Source organism: Biomphalaria glabrata, chromosome 11 (genome assembly GCF_947242115.1).
Source record: "Biomphalaria glabrata chromosome 11, xgBioGlab47.1, whole genome shotgun sequence".
Lineage (NCBI taxonomy): Eukaryota > Metazoa > Mollusca > Gastropoda > Planorbidae > Biomphalaria > Biomphalaria glabrata.
In genome coordinates this window covers 34,174,282-34,188,838 of record NC_074721.1, presented here as the reverse complement: position 1 = coordinate 34,188,838, position 14,557 = coordinate 34,174,282, and the positions used below count along the sequence as shown (strand labels likewise).

The 14,557-nt window shown below is 33.1% G+C and overlaps 2 long non-coding RNA genes across 3 annotated transcripts; one reads left to right on the top strand and one right to left on the bottom strand.

Moving 5' to 3' along the window:
- Positions 1–1,760: 1,760 nt before the first annotated feature.
- Positions 1,761–4,383, top strand: LOC129929018 (uncharacterized). Of its 2 annotated transcripts, none has more exons than XR_008780455.1 (3): positions 1,761–2,207; positions 2,689–2,798; positions 3,648–4,383. It is a non-coding gene; the product is annotated as an uncharacterized LOC129929018 (long non-coding RNA). The 2 variants fall into 2 exon arrangements; XR_008780456.1 differs by lacking the exon at positions 1,761–2,207 and adding an exon at positions 2,255–2,434.
- LOC129929019 (uncharacterized) lies at positions 4,083–6,417 on the bottom strand. Its single transcript, XR_008780457.1, has 3 exons — positions 6,295–6,417; positions 4,895–4,962; positions 4,083–4,564 (listed from the first exon to the last, which is right to left on the bottom strand). It is a non-coding gene; the product is annotated as an uncharacterized LOC129929019 (long non-coding RNA).
- Positions 6,418–14,557: the final 8,140 nt, after the last annotated feature.

Sequence of the window (14,557 nt, the reverse complement as noted above, 5' to 3'; positions counted from 1 at the left end):
TGTAGAATGTCTTTGCGATTAAATAATATTTTAATTATTATTATTATATTTTTGTAAAGTAATTAAGTATAGGCATAGACTATATATTACATGGACTGCCAACACTAAGGAAACTAAGCATAAGTTCCTTTCACCGAGGCGTCCTTGGTTGCGTGGTAAATTGACTTCCGGTAGAATTTGTTACTATATAAAGAAACTATTCCCGAAGATTTTTACCATCAATTTTACAGCAAATCATAAATGGAAACTTAATTGTCATATACGATGTTACAGAGGTAAGTGTGCACAAATCAATTTGTGACTTAGATCTATGACTATAAAGCTTTGTAACTGATTTTCTTAGCCAATATAGACTAATTAGCCAAGCCTGTATTTCGTGTATTCTTGTTTACGACATTAATTGTCTGCTAATTGGTGCTGCCAGTTTGGATTATTTGTTTTTCTTTTTTTTTTATCACATTTGATAATTATTATCATTATTTTTACAATGTATATTTTAAATGTGATAAGCGATTTACTGAAAGAGTCAATACATTTCTGAGAGTGCCATTTATTAATTTTGTATATAATGGGTGATACAGGCCTAAGTTAAGTCTGTGAATGAGTCAGTCTAAATAAATTAACAATATAGTGAGTCAATAATTTTAAGCCTGCAATCTTACATCTTTACCAACTTTTGTTCAGATCTACAAATATTTTTTTTATTCAATTTGATTTTAATTTCAAGATAATGTGCATTTTTATCTATAGTAATGGAAAATCAACCATAAAAAAAAAATCAACGATGTATGTATGACTAACTGAAAAATCTGCATAAAAATTTCGGCCTTCAAGTTTTTAGTGTTTTTTTTTTAACTAACTAGAATCCCAAATAACATCAAATTCTTCTAAAAGCTATAAAAAGATCTGATATTGTTTCGAATATATTCGCCCAATAAAATTTTAGAATCATTTAGGCTCTACTTCACTAGAAAGTGATTGTACACATAAACATGTAGACTTTCACCCAGATGTAGTGACCTATGGCTATAAACTTTATCTACAAATACGAACTTACACACAACACACTACTACACTACTATATATATATATATATATATATATATATATACATATATATATTTATATATATATATATATATATATATATATATATATATATATATATATATATATATAATAGAACACTAAACACTATTTATGTAAATGCCCATTTTTAAGTTTGTAAAATAATAATTTGTTTTTATAAAAAATCTGGCTATGCCTATAGTACTTTTAACAAAATTATGACTAAAAATATTATGAACGTCGAGTCTCTAGATTCATCATCTTTGTGTGTCTGATAAACCCAGAGAATGAAGATATAGAATCTATATAGGCCCCCTATTATATAGAATCTAGCTTTAGTTGACTCTAGACTAGATCTAGGATAATTTCAAGTCTAGATGTTCAGCTTCATCTTACCTTGATCATGATGATTAATTTTAATCTGACTTCCTGACTTGTTAACTTAAACTTCGTCTTACTTAGCCCTTAGGCGCCTTAGCCTTAGCTTCTTCATATGTGAATCATGAATGGAAGTGCTTGGCTCACAGTGTCACAGATCGTTCTTTAAACTATTTGAAGATCTATTTTATCTTTACTAACGACTCTAATCTATATCTAGTTTATGTCTATATTTTATATGATAATAATAGACATAGACTCTTATACTTATAATAAAGACAAAGTTATAAGATCTAGATCTAGAATCTGTATTTAGATCTATTCCCATTTGTGATTTATACACTACAGATTTAATGTTTCTGATGAGCAATACTACTATCTACAGCCATGCCCATTAACATAGGCCCTACTCATGTACTAGATCTAGCTCTTTTGATCACAACTCATATCTTGCCTAGATATAAACAACTGTACTAGATTGGACTAGACATTCTAATCGGTTCTATTTTCATTATTCTCACATATTCTAGTAGGCAATAGGTACCAAATTGTGCTATTTATTCACTGTAGATCTAGATCTTAACTTTTCTCTTAACTACCAAAGAAGTACACAAAGGATGTTGAAAGGTACCCAAAGGGCTCTTATTGCTACCATTCAATGTGTGGAATCAAGTATTTACCCAGATACTGCCACAATATGCTCTTATTGTTTTCAAAGGAGTTTTCACAGAGTGCCAGAAGCTGTATAAATACATTTAACAGTAAGTTTTTAAGTAATTAATCATTTATTTTTAAACGTTATGTAAGTCTATTTTAATTGTAAGAATCCATGTGCTATTTTATTTAAAGCTAACTTATAGGTGAATATTTACACAATATTGTTGTTATGTTGTAAATAAAACATATTATATTCCCTCCAGCCTGTGCAGGGTATTTCTAAAGTGATAATTTTCTCATGCAGGCCAATACCACTCTTTTGTTATCTAAGGTGTTTTCCTTCAAATTATACTTTCTTGCATAAGAATTAAATATATATATTATGCAACAATTCTCAATTAGAAATACAGATTAACCAGTTATCTTGGTGGAAAAGGATGTCAGATGAGTTGAGAAAATGCTTAAAGAAAGTCTTTACATAATTCTTTGAACTAAGTCACTATAAATATTTTGGAGATTTTTAAAATTTAATTAGAATTTTATTATTGCTCACATTAAAAGCAATTGTTCTTTTCTTTTCCGCAGATGTATATTTCAAGAAGAAATGATGCTTTCTTATTTCTAAGAGTTTATCAATAGGATGAATGCCACAAAACTCACTTGTTATGCCAGAAACTCTTCCTACGAAACTTCCAGTAAGTAAAAAAAAAAGTAAAGTTTCCCTTTCAGACCTTGTGATCGATAGGGCAGATGATGTAAAGATCATCTGTTTCTGACCATTCTGTTGCCTACGGTTAACGAGGGTGTCATGTGGCCAGCACAGTGACCAACCGCCATTACTTTCCCCAACTAATGTCAGGTACCCATTAGAGCTGAGTGGACTTAGACTCAAATTAAAAATTCCAGTCTACACCAGGATTTGAACCCCGGTCCCCGGTTCGGAAGCCAAGCGCTTTACCGCTAAGCCACCAGGCCTCCTTTCAGTAAGTAGGGCAGCTTAAAATTTAATACTTTTATCTTAGTGCAAAAAGAATAAAAGCTGTCTTCAAATTCTCCCTTTAAATTTGCAAAGATATGTTTATAATTTAATGTATGCAGTAAAAAATTATGTTTCAAACACTCAGTACAATATTCAATGACTCTCTTTATTTGGGTTACCTCAGCATGCTTGTGCAGAAAATTTCCTGAATTTTTTTAAAAATCTGTTCCCTTCACTTTCAAGTGCATTTAATCATTCATTAAATTTTCATAATATTACTGAATATAATGTCAAAGATTAAATATTGTTATTATTATACTATTCCTTTTTTTTTGTAATATTTTAGTTTCATAATATGTTCCCATAGCATTTTTTGTGTAAAACCTCTAATATACTTTACTATACTCCTAATATACTTTTTAAGGAACTGTTTTGTTAGATGTTTTCAGAATTGATTTTATCCGTAAAGGACTTGAACATATGGAAGTTTGGTACTATATGAAACTAAGATTGAATTGGTGACTTGTTATGAATTTAATGTATGTTGTTTCTATTCCATCAACAGTACTAGAATTTGTCCAGTGCCTGTGATCCTCTGAGTTGAAGGAGAATGTGCTCCATAATACCTACTAGGAGCTTGCTGATAGCTGGAAGTTCATGAATACTATGTTGTCCTTGATTTGATGATTCTGAAAACTACCATTTCTGAAGACTTGAGCATTATTTCTATAATTTAAAAAAATCTTTTCAGGAAATATTGTGTTTATAATATTAAGAAAGGGAAGATAATATTGTTCTTACTAATATTATTGACTTATTAAAATAGAAAGCACATCATTACCAATATTCACTTGTCAATAAATGTTAGCATTATTCAATTTTTAGTTACATGTTCAAACTATTAAATTTTATTATTTAAATTATAGCAACTTTCTCTTTCAGTCCAGCTTAAGATACATTCCTGTAAAAAGTCTATAATAATAAGTTAATGTCGATGTAGTATTGTTCAGACACTTACAAGTTTAATCATCTATACTTCACAAAAAAAAAGTGTTTGAATGGTTTTCATTTGTTTGTACATCAAATATGTATTAATATAATTATCATTTTTAGATGAAACATTAAATACTGAAGATGACCATCTCAATTTCTGATGTAGGCCTATTCTCATTTCATGAAATAAACAAAATATTATCTGAAATTTCATCCCTTCATGGTAACTGTAACTGGCTTCATAAAAAAATGGAGTGATGACTGGGTTGACTATACATTTTTGTATAAATAATGCATCAATGAATGTAGCTTATACTGTTCTTTTCCTCATCTTGAAATGTGTGGACTGATAATTAGCTGTTGCATGATACTCTAAATGACAAATATCTTCTACTCATTACAATAGCATATTTCCATGCTGTTTGGCTAAGTGGAAGCAGATAAAATTTGTTCCTCTATTAGCTGTAAAATCTCGAAATTCATGAGCAGCTGAGAAAAAAAGAAAAGAAATTCAAACTAGTTTAGACATGTTATAAATATATATATTTGCTAATTAAAAAATGTAAGACTACTTTATGTTACAACAATGGACAGCATCTTTAAAGTTGATTTCAATGCAATCACAAGAAATAATTTTTTCTCTACAATTAGGCCTGCTTTAATGATTTTTTTTTATGTAAATAAATTTTATGCATAGGATTAAATATAACATGTACTTAAGGAGATTTTTTACCTATTATTTCACAATTACAAGTAATTTAAAGTGATACATGTATTGATAACAGAATGTTATTGGAGAAAGTAAAAAAAAAATCTCACTTGTAGTAGATCCCTTTCAATTTGAAAGTTAGTGACAATCAAATCAGGTTTTTGGAAGTAGTATGCTCCTTAAGTAAAAAACAACGAAAAATGCATTATAAAAAGTTTTCGCTTTAAATAAAATTTCTCTTGGGTGACTTGAGTAGAAAGTAATAGAAATATGAACTTCATTTAGCAATATGCTCACACTAAGCAGAAGTGGTTTTTACTAGTGAAAATTGTCTGTCCAAATAAGCTATTGAAACTACTGTTAGCTTCACATGATATGAACTGTAAAGTTTGACAGTTCTTCATCTAAGACTTTTAGGTACCGGTATTATCTATCAAGAGCAGGGTAAAACAAGGATGGGTTTTGGCCATCAACACTATTCGGAATTGTTTCGTCTGTACTCTCATAGCGCCTTGGAAGATGGAGTAGGCCCTATATATCCACAGTAGATCGGATGGAAGGCTTCTTAAACTGGCTTGGCCAAAACGAGGAAACTACATAACCTGATTAGGGAACTGATGTTTGACGACGATGCTGCTCTCACTACCTTTCGCAGTAATTATTACAAAGGCTAGTCAATACTTCGACAGCTGCAGATCAATAGTTCAGTCTTACAATAACTCTCACCAAGACAGAAAAAGGGCATAAAAAGTCAACATCATCAAACTCCATTTGAGTGAGGGCTTGAGAGGCTCAAATCTTCTCTTGCAAAAGCCCTGGACAGAAACCCTGCTGTATTGCGTAGTGCATACATGTCACCATACAGATTGAGAATTTTTTGTTCTGACCTGTTGAGACGGAGATCAGCAAGTCTGGGGCAGTCAAACAGAAAATGAGGCACGGGGGCACCAGGATTCGAAATTTGGCCATAGCCGTGAGAAACATGAGGCAACAGGACAGTGGCCTGTCCTGCACCGTGTTATAATAACTTGCCATAAAACATCACAGAATGTACTTTTTCTATTTTATCAACGACAGCATCTAAATGCCAAACATACTTTTCTTACATTTTTCAACTCGGAGAAAACTTTACATCTAGACTTATTACTTTTACTTTAGGCCTACACATAATTTATAGGACTTTTTTACAACTTATAAACGAAAGGTCATTTTAGCCTATTATAGTAAGAGCATATAGATCTAAATTTACCGGGTTATCCTTCTGAATAAGTCTTACTATTTGGTTTATATATATATATATATATATATATATATATATATATATATATATATATATATATATATATATATATAGGCTATGCTCTCACAAGAACCTCAATTCAATCAATGTCGTAAACAAGAAAATACACGAAATACAGGCTTGGCTAATTAGTCTATATTGGCTAAGAAAATCAGCTATAAAGCTTTACAGTTATAGATCTAAGTCAGAAATTGATTTGTGCACACTTACCTCTGTAACATCTTCTTTAACAATTCAGTTTCCATTCATGATTTGCTGTAAAAGTGGTGGTAAAAATCTTCGAGAATGGTTTCTTTATACGTAAAAAAAAAATCTACCGGAAGTTAATTTACCACGCAACCAAGGACGCCTCCGTGAACGGGACTTGTTTATTGAAAAATATAGGCTTAGTGCGTAGAGTTGGCAGTCCATGTAATATATAGTCTATGGTATAGGTTAATCATATTTAAAATGTTCGCTTTAATTCTTTATGATTTAATATTTGTGAAATGTGAGAACTTACAAATAAAAAAAAATTTAAAAAAGACCACAAAAGAGGCTGGAGGGTAAAAAAAAAGAGGCATATACAGCCCAAAAAAGAGGCAAAAAAAAAAAAGGCCAAAAGATTCCTATGATGACAAAGCCAAAATTGAATAGCGCAAATTCTGAGGTTTCCTTTAAAAAAAAAATTCTCAAATAACTTATAGTCTGACCTTGGTGCGTTAATCTGTTTGTCTTGTGTGTTATTGTAAGTGAAAGTATAATCTGAATAAGCCACATTAAAAAACATACCCGGTGTGGATCCTAGAAGCAGTTTAGAATTCAAGACGAAGTTGTAGTTGGCAGCTCTTCTGTTGGCGTTTGGGTGTTTCTTGACATCATTTGGGGAAGAAGAAACAGAGGCTAGCCTTTTGGCTTCCAAGAGTGTCTTAAATCAGTATGTCCACCCACAGCTTGAATTGTTGGAGTTTTATTGGGAAAGTGAAGTACTGAAGGCACAACAGCTTCCTGGATGTGTTGACTTAAAGAAACTAAGGATGTCTTGACTTGTTTGCTGGAAAAAGATCTAACAGTACAAGTACAAAATGTACAATGTTGGCAGCAAGGTTGCTTTCAATGTTGTTCTAAATGATAAGTTTTTCAGATACTTTATTCAGCTTTATGAACGGAAATTTGAAAGTAAAATGGGAAAGAATAGCACCTAGCTCTAATGTTACACATGTAGTCATTTTAAAGCCACTCAAATCTGGATACTTCAACTTTACTACAACAGAAATGAGTTATCTTACAGCAGAAGATTCAATAGAGAAGACACATGGCTACACAAATTTGGGACCCATCAACTCAAGAAAACATTAAAAAACTGGAACAGACACAAAATAGAGCAGTGAGATTCATAATAAACGAATATTCACATTTGACTAGAGTAACACCTTTAGTAAAATCACTAAATTTAGAAAGCCTTCAGGACAGAAGACTCAAAAGTAAAGTAGCAATTGTACAGAAAACACTGAACCATAATCTTCAAATACAAAAACAAAATTTAATAAAATACTCAGAAAGACACAAAGATAAAGGCACATTTCTCATCCCATATGCTAGAACAAATTTGTACAAATACTCCTTCTTCCCTAGTGCTATTAGAGCATGGAATGGGTTGCCTGAGCTAGCCAGGAAAACCAGTGTTGTAGCATAAGATTGTGTGAGTGGAATGACGGTTAGATTTTAAACAAGATTACAAAGAGAGTGTGTGTTGTCACACAAACTCAGAGGCGACCCCCGTCGGATCGGGATCCCTGTCGGATCTGCATATTCGCAAGGAATATTCAAGACGTGATTTTGTTTTGATTGTCAAAAGTAATGTTTCAAAGATTCATTTGGCGTTGTAAAAATTTATTTTTTTCTGTAAAATGTTTTACATGTTTTGGATAATTTACTTCCTTATCTAAATCTCCCGTTGGACGATGGGGGATGGCAGAGAGCAGGGTATAAAACCGGGACCGTTGAGATAATCAGTCCAACGCGCTAACTGCATAACCAGGCATTGCTGTTAACTTAATAAAAAACTAACAGCCTTATATTGATAAAGAGATATATTACAGATTATGGCATGACAACTACCGGATAGGTACAATATGTCATACGAGCGATTTTAGATAATCTTTTGGTTTTGATTTATAATTGAAAAAAAAAGAAAAGAACAAGACATCGAGCTTGTACTTCGGCAACGTCTGCTCGATGTCCCAGCACAGTTACCAACAGAGCTATTGGCATTTTCATTTAAATGGAACTAGAATGAGGATGTAGATCTACCTAAACTAAACTTCTGATTTAGCACTCTCAAGATCTTTAGGTCTATCTACTAGATATAAATCTAAAATATAAATCTGGAATAATGTAGATGTAATTTAGATAAGATTTATGTAAAAAAAAAAGCCTAGAAAATCTATCAATAGACTGAATGGGATATTAAATTTAAAAATAGTAGATTAGTTTTAGTATTTTATAACAATGCAATATTGATCTAGAGAATCTAACTCTAGACATTTGACCTCCAGCTGTCTCGCTCTGATGTCTTCGATTCCCAAGATTAAGGATGAGTGCAGTGATTGACATGCCTACACAATCCCTGTTGCCACCATTATATCTGCCACTTCTAATTCAGACAAAGCCGTTGTATTCGTCTTCTGTGTCTGTCTTGAGTAAGATATATATATATATGGTTCCTTCTGTCTCGGAAGACAATGGATGTGCCTAGAGCTTAGATGAACCACTGGTTTTGGTATCGTCTTTAGTAGGGGTAGAATCTGGCGTGACCAATCAAGCCGATTCTGGAGCGGCAAAGTTTGCCTCAGTTCGTGCATATATATGTATCTGTTATAGGGCTAGCTGATAGGGTAGCTTTCTTTTTCTCTTGACTAAGGCAGCTTCGTTTCTTTTGCACTCGGCTGTTCCCCCACATACTATATATATATATATATATATATATATATATATATATATATATATATATATATATATATATATATATATATATATACATATACATATATATATATATATATATATATACATACATATATATATATATATATATATACTTTATATATCTTGCAATGAATACTTTTAATGTATCTTTGTAAATATTTACTTAATAACATATACATACTTCATAATGTATTATGTTTTTATTTAAATGTAATATTTAATTAGCTTAATCTACATGTCTTAAAAAAATAGGTTTTGCTATTTTAAATATAAAGGACAGAATGCAGTCCATCACACAGGAGTTTTTCTCACATAAATATTCTTGCGCATGCCAGAAATTAGTTATAAGTTCTAAAAATAAAAACATCCGCTGTTATCAATCAAAGCACGCAGACATTTTACTGGAATTCAAAGATTGAAGGTTTTTTTTCTTTAGTTGGAAAAAGAGATTTATTTCCTGACTGGAGTTAAAGATTAAAAAAACTACCACTATAATTAGTTTAATCTGCGCATGCGTTCAGAATAATAACCAACAGTTCTTAATCCTTTCCGTCTTCATTCCTCTCTGTCTTCAGCCTTGGATAGAACCTCTTTCAATGGCAGGCCCGTCCATTCTTTTTTTTTTATAATGTCTTCCCATCGATTTCTCTGTCTGCCTCTTCTTTTTTTTCCTGGTACTGTTCCATGAAGGAAGGTCTTTGCGAGCCCCTAAGTCGTGTAATATGGCCATAGTTTGCTTTTTTTCCCCAATAGTTTGCAGGTCATCGTGGGGGTCCTTTTGCTGTAGTAACTCTGTTTCCAATCTCTTCGTTTGTGTCTTTGAGATGTGGTCTTGAAATGTGAGGTACCTAGGATCCTTGTGTAGAATCTCACTTCCATTTCTAGGATCCTCCTCTCTAGCTCTGCAATCAGCGCCCAAGATTCGCAAGCATATAAAAATGTGGCCTTAACGATGGGGCGCATCAGTCTGATTTTAGTGCCGAGGGCTATGCCTTTGTATTTCCATATTGTTTTGAGTTTCGCAAGTCCTGCTGTAGACTGTGCAATATAGGCCAGTGGTTCAGGTTTGGTTCCATTATATAGGACGATAGATCCGAGGTTTTTAAACTGCTGACACATTGCGAGGTATAGAAATGTGTATTACTAAAGCAGGATGGTAGAACTCGTTCCTCCTTGCCTGACTCTACACACTGGACGAGAAGGTTATAAAAAATAAACAAAATTGAATTAAAATTATTGGATACAAATTAAATATTCTTGCTCTAATAGAAAACACAAAACTCACCCACTTTTTTTAAAACGTAATTATTTAGATGTGTGCGTTAATGTGTGCGTTTAATGTGTGCTTATGTCAGCGGGTGTTAGTGTCAAATGCATTGCATAACAAGACATTAATTCTACAAGAGGTATCAGAAGAAATAAGCCAGTGTTCCCCAAACGTTCATGATTCTCAATAAAAAGCCCCCAAAAATCTATTTAAAAAATGTCCCTAATGGTTGTTAAACTTGTGAGGTGGTGCTTGACCTTCAAATAGCACGAAACAATTTTTTCCCCATCAAGACAAAAGCGTTTTGTGAAAATGATAGAAAAGAAACGTGACATCAATCAGGGACAGGATTTACGCCAAGAAAAAACAAATATTCAGATCTGTCTCTATTTGAGCTCCATGGTGGAGATTACAATTAGGAATTTTTTAATAATTTTTTTTTGTTTAAAATTCAAGCTATTATTTCATTTTTAAATACATTAATTTCTTGATATCACGAACGTATGCATATGTAAGTAAAACTTGAAATTGGAGAATATCTTGAAGACTTCCTTTTATATTTAACATGATTCTACATGTCATAAGAACTTCTCAAGGGAGTACGTCATGTATCAGTAGAGATTCATATTCTAAACGATTTGGGAACGTGAGTGGTAAAGCGCGTGGCTTCTGAACATAGAGTCACGGGTTCAAATCTCGGTGAACGCTGGGATTTTAATTTTTTATTTTTTAGGAACTCCTCTCTCACCCCCAAACTCAATAAATACACCAAACTCTATCAAGTACTACCAAACTCTATCAAGTACTACCAAACTCTATCAAGTACTACCAAACTCTATCAAGTACTACCAAACTCTATCAAGTACTACCAAACACTATCAAGTACTTGACATTTGCTGGAGAAAGTAGAGTCGTCGGGCTGACTACATGATAATAAAAGTAGTAAAGTTTCCTTTCAGATCTTGAGCTGATGGTTTCATTTGTTTCTTTGAGTTGTTAAAATTTTGAAACAATCCAAATATAATAAAAATTCCATAAAAACAAACAAACAAACAAAACTTAAATAACTTGCAATTATATCACTCAAAAATGTAGACATTACATCCTTTTTTTTATTTTTTTATTTTTTAATTACCAATAATGAATTAACTAATTTTGAAAATTGATTCGTGTATTATCTACGCCGATGAATAATAGTTAATTTTTTTTTCAGAATCGTTGTTGTAGAAATAACGTGTAAAATCATTTTACCAGACAGACAAAAAGACAGACAGACAGCGTGAGTTGATATAAGCTTTGTAAAAGAAAATAGACATACACCATTGAGATGGTGTCATATTACAATGTTACTCTTACCATCTTAAAAACAAAACCTTTCTGAAACAAGCTTAGAAATGTGATTCTTCCGTGCCTAAAAGTGTATACAATTTTTCATTCGCCTTTTTTTAAAAATACAAATCTTATGAAAGCTAATCAAAACTTCCGCATTTCATACACCGGAGACACCAAAGACTTCATTGAAGAAATTCTCGTTAATAAAATCTCACGAGATGTTTTCTAAAAAAAAAAAAAGGTCACTTCCAATATCACAGCATCTGGTGATGTCATACTGTATTGACAAGGACAGCGACTAGAAACTCGTTTACTATTTCGTGTATCAAATTGAATGTCAATCCGAGCACTTTGTCTCCACTTTTACTTCCAATGTCGCTTGTTGTTTCTGCGATGTCAGAGCCCTCGCCTTTGAAGTGTAATGAAACAGAAGCGGCTCTATAAAATGTTCATGTCGGGCCAAGTCCGGAAAGAAGAAAACAAAATCACAGGTCTGCCCTGAGATCAAAACCCCATTACTTTAATATCATCAAGAATTTACCTGGGCTCATGAGAGAGACTTGGAGAGAGGGGAATGTAATCCTTATAGAAGAGTGACTCTTTTATGTCTGAGTAAATAGACGGGATAACATTTCATAAGACCACACACACACACCCTTACAAACACATACAAACACACAGTGCCAAACAGATACAAACACACACGGAAGGACGAACACGGATATTTTTAAAGTGATTTGAGTAACAAAAATAACAATAAGTGACATGAGTGACATTAATGACATTAGTGACACCAGTGTCATTAGTGACATCAATCACTTTAGTGACACACATGTCACCGGAGAAAACGACATTATAACATCTGTAACATAAGAGGCATTTGTGACACAAATGGCATAAATGACAACAGTGACACTATTTACATCAGTGGCATTAGTGACACCAGAGATATTGGACATCAGGTTTTAAACCGGCTTAAATTATTTTGAAAGGATCTAGATCTAGATATGGACGAGTCGGTATTGACCCATAATGTTTTAGTGAGACAAAAATTTGACTTTTGATCTGACGCTGTTGTAACATTTTTAAATAGGTTGAGTTGATAAAAGCTTGGTAAAAAAAAGGTACTGGCTGAGTCAGCCACCTTTCTAGGTTTACCAGCTATCTTTAGACATGAAAAGAATTTTTAGTTTAGAATTTTTAAGCTTATCTGAGTTTCGAGTATTTAGATTACAGTATGTTCTGTAAATAATACGTCCATCTTATCTCGAATATCTTAAAGCGTAAGGCCGGGTTTAGTCATGGAGTGCTTCACTTCGCTAACACATGTTTAGACAGAGCGCTAGAAGGTTTGTGCATTAGGATTATAATCAGAAGTAAGCTTCCACACGTTTTAATCAACACTTAGCTAAGAAGTGCATAGGAGTATCCATGAATTGTCTTGGTGTTTGGGTGTAACGACATTGTGTCTTAAAATGATGTCTTGGTGCCATTTTGTCTAAGTGTGGTGTCCTGGTGTTATGCTTGTGATAGTAATTGTATGTGTTTTGCGTGGCTGGTAGTGCAGTGTGTGTGCCTGTGTATGAAATGACCAGTGGACATTTAGTGTACATGGTTGAGTGAACAGCAGTGTGTCAGGACTGTGTGTAAAAGGAGATCAGTTTAGAGAACAAGTGGCTGGAGTGAAGAACATAAATAGAGACTTATAAAATCATTGTGTTTCTTGAAGCTCATGCTGTTTTAGTGTGACTATTACAATGCTATATCTTGATAGTGTGTCACGTGACGCCTTTTCGGAATCATAGGTATCGTTTCTATGACGACGACCTGAAATTATTAAAAAAAGCTTTCTCGCTGATAATTAATTGTACGCCATCGTATAACAGTCCATGTTATGGAAGGGAAGAGTTTCATTAAAGAGAGCACTGGAACAAAACATTAACATGGATCTCCATCAAAAGAACGTAATTAAAACAAATTATAATCTCGACCTTTTTTAAAACATGCTTTTACTTCAATATATAAGCAGGAGTAACAACATTTTTTATATTCATTGAGAGGAAATTTAATAGAGTAAATTTAATATACCAAATTTCATACAAGGACACCCAGTGTTTTAGAGGTAGAGTTAGTTATTGAAAAGTTGCCCATATTAAAGACAAGTTTCCCTTTGCAAACCGCTTCATGTATAAGAGAGATAGTGTTCATTCTTAGAAATGTTGAAAACCTCTTTGGAAAATATTTGTGTTGTCTACCTAGCTGGTACTCCAAAATTGGAAGTATGTTGGTCTGGGTTTCAACGTTTGGTACAGAATGAGTCTCCAAAAATCTTTGGGACTCAGCGACAAATATTATTCATGAAGACACTGCCACAAGAATTACAAGAAGGCAATGAAAACAGTCACTGCAAGGATCACCATTCTTGGATGTAATTGAAAGAAATCTGATCCTTCCAAACAAAACTTCAGATTGGTCAACAAAATTGGACAAAACATGTGGCCAACTGATCTTCTCTCTATCGGTCAAGTGGCTAGGAACATGACAAACGGATAAAATGCTAATTTATGTGGGAATGACATGTGGGAATGACATGCGAGAATGACATGTGGGAATGACATGTGGGAATGACATGCGGGAATGACAGGTGGGAATGACATGTGGGAATTACATGTGGGAATTACATGTGGGAATGACATGTGGGAATGACATGTGGGAATGGCATGTGGGAATGACATGCGGGAATGACAGGTGGGAATGACAGGTGGGAATGCCTGCAGAAAAAAATATCACCATACTTTCCAAATCTACTTTCAATCACGTTGACACTAGCCAGTCAAAGCTACAATTAACAGATGTTAATGAGACATACACAAATAGTATATGAAATACATTAATAGAGATGCAGCG